This window comes from Pinus tabuliformis, chromosome X (assembly GCF_031772625.1).
Source record: "Pinus tabuliformis cultivar Carrire ecotype Pingquan chromosome X, CPIR1, whole genome shotgun sequence".
NCBI classification, from domain to species: Eukaryota; Viridiplantae; Streptophyta; class Pinopsida; order Pinales; family Pinaceae; genus Pinus; species Pinus tabuliformis.
The window spans coordinates 588837522-588854246 of NC_142308.1; the positions used below are offsets into that span (position 1 = coordinate 588837522).

The 16725-nt window shown below is 34.3% G+C and overlaps 1 pseudogene; it reads right to left on the reverse strand.

Annotated features, from left to right (window-relative positions):
- Positions 1–464: 464 nt before the first annotated feature.
- Positions 465–15722, reverse strand: LOC149141394 (serine hydroxymethyltransferase 3, chloroplastic-like; annotated as a pseudogene).
- Positions 15723–16725: the final 1003 nt, after the last annotated feature.

Sequence of the window (16725 nt, forward strand, 5' to 3'; positions counted from 1 at the left end):
TGAGAAGATGAATGTACTAATAAAATCTTAGAAGCCCAATTGATTGCAAATGTGTCATGTATACATGGAATCTATGCATGTGTAGAAGTATCTTAGTGAACACAATTTATGAAACTGTGTAATTGGCCCAATACATGGGCCCTTGAGAAGTATGGAATATTGCTTTCTAGCCTATATAAAATATCCATAGTCACACCACATAAATGTGCTATAATAGCTTCCATACAAGTCATCAATATTTTTCAACCCAAAATTCTTGTGATGAACAAAAAGAGATTCATACATAATTGCCAATAAATAAAATGGAAAACTCAATATCCAACACATCAAAATAGAATCTGTTAATGCCAATGCTGGGAAAGCACATAAATTCAAACAAAAATCAGCTTAAAACATTATTCATCACTATAATATACACATGGAACCAAATCTTACCAACCTGGTTATCGTCACTGAAGCCCAACCTAAAAGTTAATAAAGGACACTTCTAATCTTGTGAGCACGTCATATATATAACTAAGATTTTCAATGCCAACACCAGACAATGGAAATTGGCTAGCAAATGGTTCAACCTGCTTTTTGAGATCAACAATGCTATTTTGTAGCTGGAAATTGTCTAACTTAATAAATTCTGTAAAATATTTTAATTTTGTACTTTTCACAGAGCCCTTAGCCTCAATGGATATCTACACCCCCTCGTGGATAAAATATACAACCTTAATAAAGTCATCCTCAAGAAGCCCATGGGTGGTTAATGTAGGAGTCCCTATGCGTATACCACCGAGAACCATATCACTTTTATCACCTGAAAATGTAAGGTATTAAAGTAAGCTATATCATCCCATGGATAAAGGAAAATCAATGAATCCCTTACATCTAAATATACAAAGAAAAAATTCATGTAACCTGGTACAAAATTCTTGTTCAGTGTGATAGAAGCAACATCCAAAACATCCTCTACTCTTGCACCATCAATGCCCTGTCCAAGCCCATTAATATATACCATGTTACATTCAACCAACTAAATCCAATAGAAATCAATATACAAGTAGGTTTTGTACTCCAGCGTATGAACAGAGGATCCTTACCAAGGGCCTCAAATCAAGTAGAACTAGGTGATTTTCACTACCACCAGACACCAAATTGTAACCCAAATCCATTAGGCTCTTTGCAAGGGCTCAACAATTTTCTACAACTTACTAAAACTATTTTACCTTTGATAAGAAACAAAATCCATTCAAAAAATAATTCACATGCATGAATTTTACAGAAGCTTAGACATGTCAAAGTGTTATACATGTACTTGATAAGCCTTAAACTCTACAGCTACATCTTGTTTTAAACAAACAACCAACCCTCCTATTGTATGGTTATGTGGTCCTCCCTAGAAAGCCACAAATTATTTCATGTATATTTTAGAAACGAAATGATACAAAAAATCAATATATCCAATATTATGATATTAGTGAGCAGAAGAACAATATGGATGATGGAGGAAAGGAAGGAGAACTCAAATTGACCTGTAATCCTGGAAAAACTACATTTTTTATGGTTGTCTCTAGGTCGACCCCCAATACTGGTTCCTTCCTGAAGAATATCATGCCTCCCCAAGGACCTCGTAAAGACTAAAAATCACAACCTTCCAATCCAAAAATATTTCAGAATGAAAATATCAGAAAGATAAAAATGAAAGCAAAAAAAGTGAAACAATTGACAAACAATTCAAGGAACATAATGAGTTTCATCGAAGCTTTGATCTAGTAGTGATAAGAAACAGAAAGAACATAAAAAAATGAAAATAGGAAATTGAATCAAAGAACATGTACCAAAATCAAAAGGAAAATCCACACCTCCTAACTCTATAATCGCTCCTCCTATGATGGGAATGTCATATTTGTTTTAGTTCTTCACCGTTTCTTGAACATTAATGGGATTCTTTTTCTTCTACAAGGGGGGAATGGCACAGATAGATAGCATTAAGATAGATCCCAAAAAATATCCATCTAATATAGTCATATTTTTAATTGAAAGGGTGAAGTGCAGAGAAAATTAATAGCATCAACTCACCTTACGCATTGTAGTTGTTACTACATCACAACAATCAAATGGACTGGCCATTATACAAGCAACGATGAGACCATTTATGTGTGCCATGTCTATCATTAAGTATGCCTCAACTATATTGGAAATATTCCCAAACCACAAACTTTTTAGTACTAAAAATTATAAAAAAACCAACATTACATACTATAAGAACATATTAATAAATATGCTATAATAAACATCACTGGAAAGAGAAATTTTTGAAAGGACTGCCATTATAAGATCTATAGAAATACCCAGCTTCAATACATGCCTCATGTGAGGGTAATCAATATCTCGGGGATATGCACTAGCACCAGAAATGATAAGCTTGATCCTAAAAAGGGTGGCATTCTTCTCAAGCATCTCATAGACAATGAATCCTATAACCCATGAAAACAAACCCAACCATTAACACTTTGAACACTTCCCCAAAAGATTGGTTCAATATTTGTCAATGATGGAATTGTTTCCCTCTTAATTATTATTAGATTGGAAATGCAAGCACACCTGTGGACTCATCTAGACGATATGGCATTGATTCAAAGTAAATTGATGTAGCAGATACTCACTTTTTTCTATCATGAATCCATGCGAAAGATGACCTCCATGTGGTAAGTCCAAACCCTAAACGTTGCAAAGAAAATTTTCACATGTTACATGCCCAAATAGGAATGATAATCTTATCAACGAAGGTTCGTAGTTCAGAACCATACACACCATAATGCGATGATGTGGTTGGAGGAGAGTTGTATAAACAACAAAATTATCTAGGGATCGAGATAATGGTTTCAAATTAACACCCCATATACTATTGTCAAGATGGAATGCTTCTAGGGCCCTCTGCTAGCAAAGCCTCTCACTTTGGTCAATGAATTCATTTCCAGCATATTATATGCATGGCATAAATCCCAACCCAACACAGTAGTGAATAAATATAGAAAAGTGTCCAACAACTGTATCCATCATTGTGATAATAGATACTCATGCAACAACTACAGGTCTCTACACTATAATGCTAAACCCAGAAACCATTACACACATGTCAAACATTCAAACTAAAAAGTACAGGTCCAAAAGCTAAGAGAAATTGAATTTAACAAGAAAAAAATACCAAGTGGCAAGAAGAAACTACCAAGCAGCTCAAACACAATCATAATCATGATGGTGCCATTCTTCACATTCCAAGTTATATCTTCAGGCACTTACCTCTTACCAGGGAGTCCTTCTGAATACTTGTTTGTTAGACATGATCCAACAGCTTCCATAACCACCCAGGATGTAAAATTTTCAGAAGAAATAAGTTCCAAGCCACTGAATTGCGACTGCTTTTCTTTCTCAATTATCACATTCATTTCAGGATCGAGCTCACTCAGAGGAGGATCTACAAAGCTTTGCTTTCCCTCTACATGGAGTAATTTACAAACTAGATAAATAAATCACAATAAATTTAGTACCCTCGATAACTGAGGCACAATTTTACAGGAGCATTAATTATATTATTGAGGTCTACAATTTCTATTTGTTGGCATTCGAGGGGAATCTAGATCAAGAAAGTCTTTATCAAGCCATTCACTAACCATTAACTCAACAAAACTATAAATAAAACCGAGGTATTTGACATAGTTCATTAAATGAAGATAAGAATCTTATTTGCAGCAACTCAATTCACAAATGAATCTTCTAAACACCTCCAAGTTAAACTATATTCAACTATGATCTGTGCTTTCTTCACTTGGTCTTCAAATGGAAAGATTATCAAGGATGTCACACAGGCTATCTATACATGTAGCAATTTCAACCAAAAACAAATACATAAATAAATAAATCATAGTGTGAATTGTGAACAACATGCACAAATGGGAAGTTGCAGGGTTGTGCCAGCATGAACGCCAAAGAATTTCCCATTGTCAAGCTTCTTGTGATACAAAAAAGTTTGTATGATGGGCATGGCCTCAAAGTTTCAAACCTCCCAATTTTCTACTTTTCTATTGCCAGGGAACCCCCAAAACTAGTTGTGAAGTTTTGGGCATCAAATTTGCAGTTGGGTTCAAATTATGTTGACCCAACAAGCCTATCCCAACTGCTCCAATGCCCATTATGACCTGAAATGAATATGTTTGCACCTGAAACAAGAGCTATCCTCTGTGCCCACTTCAAAATGTGAGAAATAATCAAATATCGGGAGACATGTGAATCCATAACTTGATGTATTATGGATAATTCTTTGGTAGAGGTAGACATGAAAGACACCAAAAAGTAGCACTAGTTTGAATTTGCCTCCTGCACGTTGCTGACTTGGGTTCGAATCACAGATAATATACAGAACAATAATATCACACATGCAGGAGCAGTTGACTTGGGTTCGAATTGCAGAAAATATATAGAACAATAATATCACACATATTCACATATAATATATATAACAAGAATATCACCTTGGGAAGCACCAACAAAGAAAGGCCATCAATAAGTTTTATCAACCTCCAGATTGCAACCCACCTTGCAACTTTAACCTTTGGAGTCATTTTTATGCCTTCATATAGGTAGTTTATTTGATGATGTACCTGAAGAGGAGGGATCTCATTGTCTACAAAATTGTTATTCCTTCTTTCCTGTCTAAATGGCTCTATAGGCAATCAGGAAAAACGATTTATGTTATTTGGGCATTCTATCATCAAATAGTCCAACAAGGAAGCCTCCTTCCAACTACCCTATCCTCAAATAAGGGGAGAATAACACCCCATACCTCCTGAGAAAAAATGCAAATGAACACCAGCACGTGGTCTATTATTTCCCCTTCACATTTGCATAGAGTACAAATTCCAGGACCCTACCCTGCCCTATTTTCTAGAACCTCTCACATCAAAACATTATTTGTTAGGGCCAACCACATAAAAATCATGGATTTCATTGAATATTTAACTTTCCAAATCTTCCCCACCACCAAGCTACTACTACTACTTCAACATCAAAGATAGCCTTGTACCGCAAGCTAGCTGTCAAAAATCATATGGTAGGATCGTTGCACCATACAACTTTATTGCGTGAAGAAGACATGGAGACAACTCTTTGCTCCTAAACGCAACCAATGTTGAGTTAAAAAAAAAAATTGCTTGATTTTGTACTGAGTAACAACAAAATATACAGAATTTCCTTGTGACAGAGTTGCTAAGATGGAATCTTCATCTACAAATATTTACCTATCAGGATGAGAAAATGCAAATCAAATTTCTATCTTATTCCATAGACTACAACTATGAGATAAAAAAAACACATCAAGTTTGTTTACCCCAACACGCCAACAAGTAGCAAGCCCCAACTATATAATATAAGAAAGTAGTAGGTATCCCAAAGGCCTGAAGGGGATCTAATGGAAAGAAGTGATTGTTGTCAGAAGCCTTCCAATCAATATATAAATATATAAATGTAGATTTATTATTATTTTAATTGGAAATCTTCAATTAAATAATAAAATTTAATTACGTCTCTCCCAATCTAAATTGCTTATTATCATAATTCACTACCTTCGTACGTATTGCATTTTTTAACAGCGTTGTAACATGTGGATTAATTTCCTTTTTAGTGCACAATCTTCGCATTTTAGGACAATATGGTGCAGTGGCCCAACCCCTACAAATCATTACGACAAACTAAGAATAACAGAGAAGATGAAAGGTAGTACAAGCATATTTTTCAAACAACTAATCCAACATTAGTACCTTAAATTTTTCATGAAGATATCATATTGAGAATGTTTGAAAAATGGTGGGAAATTTGGGCAGTGACTATCTCTCTTCTGCGAGGGTGACGCGGAAAGAGTGATAAGATTTTGAATTTTTTTTGTTAAATCATAAAAACCAATATTAATGGAGATATTGGTATTTTTTACTAAATTTTGTGAAGTGACTAAATGTAGCTTTAACCATTCACCTTAAGATGTTTTTTACAATATAATTTCCTAATTCTATTTAATATCTTCATTATCATAAAAACCAACCTATATCCATTTTAACTCCACATCTACCAAACTTAGAAGGATGAAATCTACTTATCCCTCTCAACACTTGGTAGGCCTAGAATTAAGATGGATCTAAGCTGATAGAATTTCCACTTTAAATAGTCTATGCTCACATGAATACCATGGTATTTCCATGGGTCAATACCATGGGTTATCATAAACCTAGAGCTTAAAAACTACTATTAGTAACTTATAAAATTTAATAAAATTAATAATTGATTTTTATTTTATTTTTTATTTTAAGCGAGTTAAAATGTTTAAGTGACATCAAATTGCAAGATCCATTTTTACTCTTGATCTACCAAGCCCCGAGAGGGATCAAATATTTTTTCACCCTATGCTAGTTTGCATATCACGATATTTGATCCCTCTCAGTGCTTAGTATATCCAGAGTAAAGATGGATCTATGATGGTTTAATTCCCCCTTTAAATAGGCTACATTCCACGTGAATACCATGGGTCAATACCATGTGCCATTTTTTTATTAATACTAATATTAGGGCTAATAATGTTTTTTTGCATGGTATTAATAATAATTTGGCCCATGGTATTTGGCCCATAGTATTTGGCCCATAGGATTCACCTAAATATAACACATTTTTTGAGTGTTCATAAATATAAGGTGACTTATGGAGTAAATATAAAAAGAATGTTTAATTTATTTACCATACCTCTCATTTATTTATATTTTTATTAATTTACCATACCTATTTTATAAATATGGTATTTGGCCCATAGGATTCACTTAAATAAAACCTCTTTTTTGAGCTTTCTTAATAGAAAGAGGGTTATAGATTAAATATAAAAAGAGGTTTTATTTATTTACCATACCTATAGTTTATTTATATTTTTATTTATTTACGATACCTTTGGAGTAAGTATAAAAAAATGTTTTATTTATTTACCATACCTCCACTTTATTTATATTTTTATTTATTTACACCCTTGTCATCTATGAAAACCAAATATGAAAACAGGGAGCCATTCATAGAAAAAATCAGGACGATTGGGACCAAATACAACCTCTCAAACCACCTCCCAAACCAGAAAATGGGCAATTGCAAACAAATTTAACATTGCAAAGCAGAAAATCAGGTGATTGTAATGGAATATAACCTCCCAAACTAGACGAATCAGGTCAGATGAGTATTTTCATAGTTTATCCGCCCCTTTTTTTGGGGCTAAAATGAAAAAAATAATTATTTTTTAAATAAAAGTTGGGCTAAATATATGAAATGGGTGTTTTATCAAAATTTCACCCCGCTAAAATGAAAAACCCCTTAAATTTTGCCCTTGGACTAAAATTTGCCCCTAAAATTTACCATGATTTCATATACAGGTATTTTAGCATGGATCAGACAATAAAAGGAACAAAGAACTTATGATATATCATAAGCATCCAAGTGCACCAAAACAATTCTCATCTCATTACAAAGAGGTCCCTTGTCCCTTTGAAAATAGGTTGGCTAAAAATGCCATGATAGGAAAAGAAATTAAGAAAGATCAAACTTATGTATCACCATTGGAAGAGTATATTCAGAATAAGATTGGTCGTACTTTAGGCTCTTGAGATCTTTCACCTGAACACACTCAAGATCAAGGCAAGAAATCTATAGGGGTCTCATTATTGACATCACGACCCACTAGGAACAAAAGTAAAAGGTAGAGGAAGAGAAGAAGGAGGTGTGATGCATATCATGGTTGAGAGTAGCTCAATATTCATATGGTCAAGAGAAGCAGCTTCCATACCTTCCAAAGAGTCGGCAGATACTTAGTATGCACTATGTTGAAAACGTTTGATGTCATGGGGCATAATTTGTATAGTATCTCTAACCCTACTCCTTTTTATTTCATGTCGTTAGCTAGTTTTATTTCACGCATTTATGTTATGTCTTTCATATTTCAGTTTTGTTAGAGTATATTTTTCTATTCCAGTGAGATTTATTATATATGCATGATGATTTCAATTTTGAATGGATATCTATTTAATGGACTTATGTTTTGTTGGACGCAAGATTCTGGGATTCTCATCTTACTTCATGGAAGCAACATGTCCCCATATGGAGCCAAATGTTGCATCAGATTTGTTAAAATTCTAAGGAAGCGGAAGTGCCAAATTTTTTCAACAAGATCAGATCATTTGTCAGTAGTCTATATTTCATTGTAAACTCATTTTGCAAGTTATCTAATGTAAATGATCCTAATAAGACTTTGAGTATATGTAACAACCTAGGTAAGCCTATGATTTTGGCGACGAATTTCATCCTAGGAGGCTTTTTAACCTCACTAATTATCTATGTTTCTAAACACGGCTAATCAGAAGATTTTTTCCCTCCAACGTAAACCCCTAAGATAGGGTGAAATTTATTGTCGAAATCTTAGGTGATTCCTAGTGGATTTAGTCGAGTCTGATGTAAAAGTGTTTTGGGAATAATTTAAGCTAGTTGGCTTAATTAATTTATTACAAATCACTTGGTCTAATGGAGCATATTGTGTCACAGATGGGTTATGTGTCTTGAGAGTCTAAACCAAATGTGTATTCCCCTTTTGAGGATTGTAAATGTATCTATGTATTAGAAGGTGGAAAAACAATTAAATATCCTCATGTGTAAATTAATTAATTTTTCTCGCAAAATAAAATAAATCTTAACCGAGAAAATTAATTAATAGAGTCAAACTTAATTTTTCTTAGAAAAATAATTCTCCAAGGGAAAAATTTGTGCGTCCTAAATGAATCAATTTTTAAAGGTCCTACACCAAGGGAATATTGTATATCTCAAGAAAATTTGGACCCTTAGACCTTAGTGGTTAAGTCAAAGTCAATTTTTTTAGGAAATTAGCTCAAAATAATTAATTTTGAGCTAATAAAAATGGAATTAAATGATAAATTCGAAAATTCCTCAAAAATAAAAAATAAAGGGCCAAGATTAAAAAATCTTGAAGTGTTTATCAACGGCCAAGATTGTTTTGACAAGGATCAAAGAAACTAACTATTATTTTTCCACTTGGAGGATAATTCTATAAATTAGAAAGCCATTTGAGTCTCTAGCATCTTGATATCTCGCTAGAAAATTTATGTTGAACCAACTTTGTAACTACTGTCCCACTCGGAACTATTTTTTCAATCATAATAAAGACTTTGTGGTGAAATTCAAGGTGCTCTTGCATATTAATTTATAGTATGTGTTGACTATGGACATCTTTATGTTGTGCTGCATATTGGTAAAATTTGTTTTTTCATTAGATGAAGATAGAACCATACTATTGATATTTTTGAGCTAATCTTAGGTGGTTTGATTCCCCATGTGATCTAACAAATTATTTTGAGATAAATTCATAGTGCTTGCATGTACTTCAGTCATTAGCATCCAAGTTTACAAACTTGGGCAAGAATCAATGTTATTTGGATTCCAAATAATTATATAGTGGATTAAATTTTCACTAAGGCTATAATATACATTGGGGTTTCTAAGATATTTTTAGTCATTATTCAAAGGAAAAAGCTCCATAAAAATATTTTTCTCAAAAAATTTAAATTTTCTAAAACCCTTGTATATTTGTAGATCTTTTGAATAATTTTGTAGATCCAACTTGTAAATTATTTTTTCTAAATTGGGTTTTGGGGACTTTTAGTATTTTTTTATATATTTGGGTCTTTTGGGTTTTCAATTTTTGTACAATATTTGGGGTTAGCTATTAGCTATAATTTAAATTTTTTATATTAGCTATTTGAGTTTCTATTCTAAATTTGTTTCAGATTGAGCAAGAAATTGGAATTGGAGACCTCAAAAACCCTAGATGTCTAATGTTTTCAGGTTATTTTGCAGGTTGGTTATTTTCAAATCGAGGAAAAGACCCATTTTCTGAAGGTCGTAGTCATTACCCAACCTAAAAGGCTAGTGTTTGGGATCTATTTTGCAAACATTAAGAAGGCCATAATCCCTACAAGGGATATATATCATTACAAACAAGAGTTTCTTCAAAGGATTGGCAATTTATCTCTAACAATTTGTTTTACATCATTTTTGGTTCAAATGTTGTGTTTTCAAGTGCCAAGTACATTGGAGAAATTTTGGCAAGTAATCATCAAGGCCCTGGGCCTAGGGTTTGACCTCTAAACCCTAATTTTATCTCTGATTTATTACAACTATAGGGACCAACCCTGTTTTTTTTTTAAGAATAATATAGTAAATGAAGAATAAAACCATAAGCAGATAGCATTAGGAATTCAAAAATATTAAGCACTTATATAAAACATCCATGAATTTCACTACATTTCACATATCATCTATTTTATATGTTGTTAACTATAGTCACAATGAAGTCATATAAAAGAACATTTTAAATAACATAGGTACCATTCACCAGCAAACGAATTTCAATCTTGACTTGCTACTACTTTCACTCCCTTATTGTCATTTCACCTCCAAGTGTGAATGTTGACGTTCTTAATATTAATGTAGTGACCCACCAGTTGACCTCCCAACCTACTCCTTCGGTATTCTCTTTACCCGCGGACCCCTGAGTTGCAACGAGGTTGTACAATGGAGGAGATGTACTAGCTGGTAGAGGAAAGCACTCCTTGGCTCAAGAGTCCCCTCTCTAAAATCCTCTACCTCACCAAACTCAACTATAGCTCATAGTCACTACTCTAACATAGTCTCATCCATCCAACAATAGGGTAAAATGTCCCTTCTCCCATGGCTTGCACCTTCTTTTATAGGAGGCTTCATAGGTGACACTTGGGATTTCATGCATAATTAACTATTTTTATTAATCCAATAGTTTGATTATTCACCCACCCATGTGTCACTCTCTCAGTAAGGATCTACAAAATTATTTACTTAAATTTTAATTAAAAATAATATTTTACCTTACCCCAACAAGACTTCCTATTTCTTCTCCTAGTTGTCTCTTGATCCCCATTTTCTACTCCTTAATTTGTGTTCATTACTAAAGTCAATTGTTAATTCTCAGATTTGGTCATCTAACTACTTCCTAATTTAACTCAATTTGCCTCTTAGATCGATATTCTTATGTTGGTTGTTGCCACATGGAGGTTCTCTAAATTTCTCTAAAATTTAATTTATTAATCTTATTTTAATTCACCACCCTCTTCTCTTAATGAAGTTTAACTATTTTAAGATTAATATTTATACTTACATATATGTCCCTCTTTCCCCCTTTTACCTAATTTAGTTACTTATGTACATTATCTACCTAATATTTTTCAACATGGGAAGTGTAGAGTTATCAAGTTAAAATATTTTATTTCTTCCTATTCTCCCCTTACCCCAAGTTTTATTCTTGATTTAATTGCCTCGGTTATAACATCATTTACCACTTGATGTGAATTTGTAGGATTTTCATATATTTATTATATTTATTAGTTTCTTTTCAATGATGCCAAGGATGCCAAGTTGGTCCTGCCCTCCAAAAACTTCCCTTGAAGTTCCAAGGGTTCCAGACCTAACAATTTATTTGTGATGCCAGGGGTGCCAAGTCAGTCATGCCCTTCAAGAAATTCCCTTGAAGTTCCAAGGGTGCCACATCACTTTCCCTTCAAGAATTTAGTGACTACGAGAGGAAAGTCTAGGTGCAACGAGAGACCGCTATCATCTCTTATGTTGCCTACTGTAGTGAGACTAATGGTGTTTGGGATCAAGGAATCTGCCTTGATGCATGCCCCCAGTAAATCCTCATGAGCAACCAAAATTTGGGACTTTCCCCCATGGCATCGTGATATTCAAGGTGAAGGTGTTTCAACCTTTCCAGCCCAAGTCATGGCGGGAGTGCTAGCAGGTGAGATCAGGGATAGTGTCCCACCCCTCCCATGTAGTTCCATCCAATTGTACAACCCCATCACCCATATGTGAGTCATTCGTCTAAACAACTATCATGTGCCTGCAGCCACCAACATATCATTAGAATATATAAATATATATATATATATATATATATATATATATATATATATATATATATATATATATATATATATATATATATATATATATATAGCAAGTTTCAAAATGGACTTAGAATTTCAAAGACAAAATATTAATTTCCATCAAACCAGGTGTCGTCAACTCATCATATGAAAGTGCCTCTAGTGGTTTCCTGTCATACTTAATAATCATTAGTAACAATTTTTCTCATTATTAGTCATTGTCATAATAGCATCATCAACATGACCTAGTCATTCACATCATTGTTCATTGTGAACCAAAACTAATGTAAGTAACTAACATAGGGGACACATCCATCATGGCTATCATCATCATAACATCAATGGAAGCATACATATCCATCAAAGCTATCATCATCGTAACATCAATAGAAAACATACTTATCCATCAAAGCTATCATCATCATGATATCAATAGACAACATACATATCCTTTATTGTTATCATCATCATACTATCAATAGAGAACAAACATAACCATTAATGCTACAATCATCATAATATCAATAGAGAACATGCATAACCATTAATGCTACAATCATCATAATATCAATAGAAAACATACATAACCATTAATGTTATCATCATCATAATATCAATAGAGAACATACATAACCATCACATCCACTAATAATAGAGTCATGTGTCTAGATCCTCAACCTAAGGTCCTCAAAGAATAAAGTGCAGGCCTTAGGGCTAAATAAATGTTAATGTTATATCATTGTCAGTCAACTAGAGTGGGGCACTACATACACCCCCTCTTAATAATAGACTTCATCTCGAAGTCCTTGGAATAGGTAAGGAAAATGGTGACGCATCTCCTCGGTGTCCTCCCAAGTGGCTAAACTGGGACTATAATTGTCCCACTAGACCTTAACCTGGTCCATTAACCATTGTCTAAGCTGCAAAGTTCATTGGTCTAGTATGCGAACTGGTTCAACCATCATTGTTCCCTCATCTGAAACCAGCAAATGGTCTAAGTCAATAACATGTGAAGGATCTGAAATAAAATGACATAAAACAAAAACATGAAACACATCATGCATATGCACTAGAGATGGGGGTAATGCAAGGCTATATGCCACCGACCCTTTTCTTTCTAAGATTTAAAAGGGTCCCACAAACCGTGGAGACAATTTTCCTCCCTTTCCAAATCTTATAGAGCTCTTTTGTGGCCTTACTCTTAGGAAAACCCTATCTCCCACTTCATAACTTCGGTCTATCTAATAAGAATTAGCATATATTTTTTGTCGATCTTGTGCTTCTTTTAGCCTCCCCCTAATCATAGTCATTTGTTCTTCCATCTCTTGCACCACTTCTGGTCCTATTAGTACTCCAGCCTCTAGTCGATCCCAAGTGAGAGATGTTCTAGAAGGTCTTCCATACAATAACTCAAATGGCGTCATCTTGATGGAACTCTAATAATTGTTATTGTAAATAAATTTCACTAGGGGTAAAAACTCCTCCCATCTCTTTTTTTGGTCCATCATATACATTTGTAGCATGTCCTCGAGGATTTGATTAGTCCTCTTTGTCTACCCATCTGTATCAGGGTGATAAGCAGTGTTGAAGTTCAACTGGTTTCCCAAGGTTTCTTGGAAACTAGTCCAAAACCTTCCTATAAACATTTCTCCCCTATCTGATATGATCTTCCTAGGCACTCCATGCAATCTCACAATCTCATCAATAAAAACTCTGGCTATCTCAGGTGCCTTATATGTAGTCTTAACTGGTATAAAATGGGCACTCTTGGTTAAAGTGTCCACCACTACAAATATCGCATCATGCCTTTTTGAAGTCATTGGTAGTCCCATAATGAAGTCCATTGATATCACTTCCCATTTAGATTCTAGCATCTCATGGGGTTGCAATAAGCCTACTAGATGTCTGTGCTCAACTTTTACTCGCTGACATTCTAAGCATCTTGATACAAAGTGTACAATGTCCTTCTTCATCCCTTTCCAAAAGAAGAGCGGCTGTAAGAATGCACTCATCTTCTTAATACCAAGGTGTGCCATGTATACTGCGCAATGTGCTTCATTCAATATTAACTATCGTATATCTTCATTCGATGGCACATATATCCTTCCCTAAAATCGCAGTAGCCCATCACTATCAAGGGAGTATTGTTCACATTTTGGGACCCTCATTTCATCCTCCCTCAAAATTTTGCTAACCTCATGGTACTGGGTGTCCTTAAATTGTAAGTCAAGAAAATTCTCCCTCAAATTTGTCTTTAAGGGAATCATTGAAAATATCTAAAGCCTCCTACTTAAAGCATCAACCACCCTATTTACCATTCCTTTTATGTAAGTAATATCAAAATGATATTCACTGATTAGCTCAGACCACCGTCTTTGTCTTTCACTTAAGTGGTCTTGAGTGAATGTGTTGTAGCCCACAATGGTCAGTCCTAAGTTCAAGCTCCCTTCCTAGAAGGTAGTGTCTCCAAATCTTTAGTGCATAAATAATTGCTTCCATTTCTAGATCTTGGGTTGTGTAGTTCTCTTCGTGAGTTCTAAGTTTCCTTGATGCATAAGTTATTACTCTTCCTTCTTGCATCAATACACAACCCAACCCTTCCTTGGAGGCATCAGTGCAAACTAAAAATTCTTGTTCCATATCTGGCACCTTCAAAATTTGTGCCATTGTTAATAACACCTTTAACCTTTGGAATGCACCCACACATTTTTCAGTCCAAATTAATTTCTTGTTCTTTCTTTGGAGTTCAGTAATGGGGCTTGCTATATTCAAAAACCCCTTCGACAAATATATGATAAGACCTTGCCATGCCCATGAAACTTTGTATTTCATGAACATTGGTTGGTGTTGGCCACTCCATGATGGTCTCGATCTTATCTGGGTCTACCATGATACCATCCCTAGAGATCATGTACCCAAGATAATGAATCTTGGTTTGGTAGAAGGAACACTTTGACAACTTCCCGTACAACTAGTTTTCTCTAAGACATTGTAGAACTATCCTCAAGTGTTCGTCATGCTCTTCTAGGGTCTTTGATTAGATCAAAACGTCATCGATAAATAATTGTACAAACTTTCTAAGTAATCCAGAAATATTCCATTCATCAAACTCATGAAAACACCTGGAGCATTTGTTAGTCCAAAGGGTAAAAGTACAAATTCATAATGCCCAAATCTTGTCTTAAAGGTTATCTTCAGGATATATTCTTCCTTGATTCTCAACTGATGATATCCTAACCTCAGATCTATTTTTGAAAACACGGTTGCCCCCCTCATTTGATCAAACAAGTCATATATTCTTGGTAGAGGGTATTGATTTTTTATCGTCACTTTGTTCAACTGGTGGTAGTCAATGCACAATCGCCAAGACCCATCCTTCTTCTTAACAAAAATCACAAGGGCTCCCCATGGAGATATGATGGGTCGTATGAACCCCAAGTCCAACAATTCCTTTAATTGGATTTGCAATTCCTTTAACTTAGAAGGTGACATACGATAGGGTGCCTTTGCAATAGGCTCAGTGCCTAGTTTAAAGTCAATGGTGAAATCAATTTCCTTTTTTGGGGGTAGCCCAGGTAGTTCTTCCAGAAATACATCCTTAAATTCAACAATAATTGGATGTTTATCAAGGTTTTCAGAATCACCCTTATCATTTAGAGCTACCACCATGAACATTTGACATCCCTTTCGCCTACATTTCATTAGTTGCATGGAGGAGATGAACCTCAGGGACACCCCTCGGTTCTTTCCCCTCAAGGATTTTCTTTGGTCGTCATCATCTGTGAAATGTAGTACCTTTTCTTTATAGTCTAGCAGTGACTCATGTTGTATGACAGGTCCTCCATGCTCGAGTTCCAAATGGTTTATTAATGCCTCAGACATATGTTGGAATGATCTCATTAAGTTCAACACTTCTCTGGCTAGTATTCGTTCTTGTGTTGTGATGTTTTCCCCATCACTGGGTGGGGTGGTAGGATTTGGCTATTGTGTTGGCACCATGTTGTGCCCTTTAGTTGCCCCACTCCTTCTTGTACCTCTTTTAATCATGGTTCACTAATGAATCCTGCCACAATTTAACACGATTTTTTTTCCTTATAAGATAAAACCAATCAAATAAAAATTATAACCAATGTGAGTGGCTCTATAAGTTATTGCTATTCTTATATACTTCCAAAGAAACAATTTATGCATTTCTAAGTTCTTGATGATATACTTCACCTATCAATTTCAAACCTTCCTATAAGATTTAATCACAAGGACATAATCAATATACCTCAGCATAGTAGGCTTAAACTGCATTATGTTATGTAAATGGTAGATGTGGTTAGCAGCATTATCATAACATAAACTGACAATGTCATTAATAAAAGAGAGAGAGAGAGAATAAGTTTCTAACGTTTTATGATTTCAATAATGGAAGTACCAAAAACTCTAATATTAATAATAAGCATAGTTAAATATTGTGTTATATGACATACTACTTGTGTTATATGGCATACTACTAGAATAGGGTAATTATTATATTACATGCATGTATGATAGGGATACCAATTCAAAACAATGGATAATTTGGAATTACATTAATAACTATTTATATATAAGTGCTTATATAGTTAAAAGTGTATGGTATGACATAATGTTATATCTTATTATATAAGATATCTAAGAACGA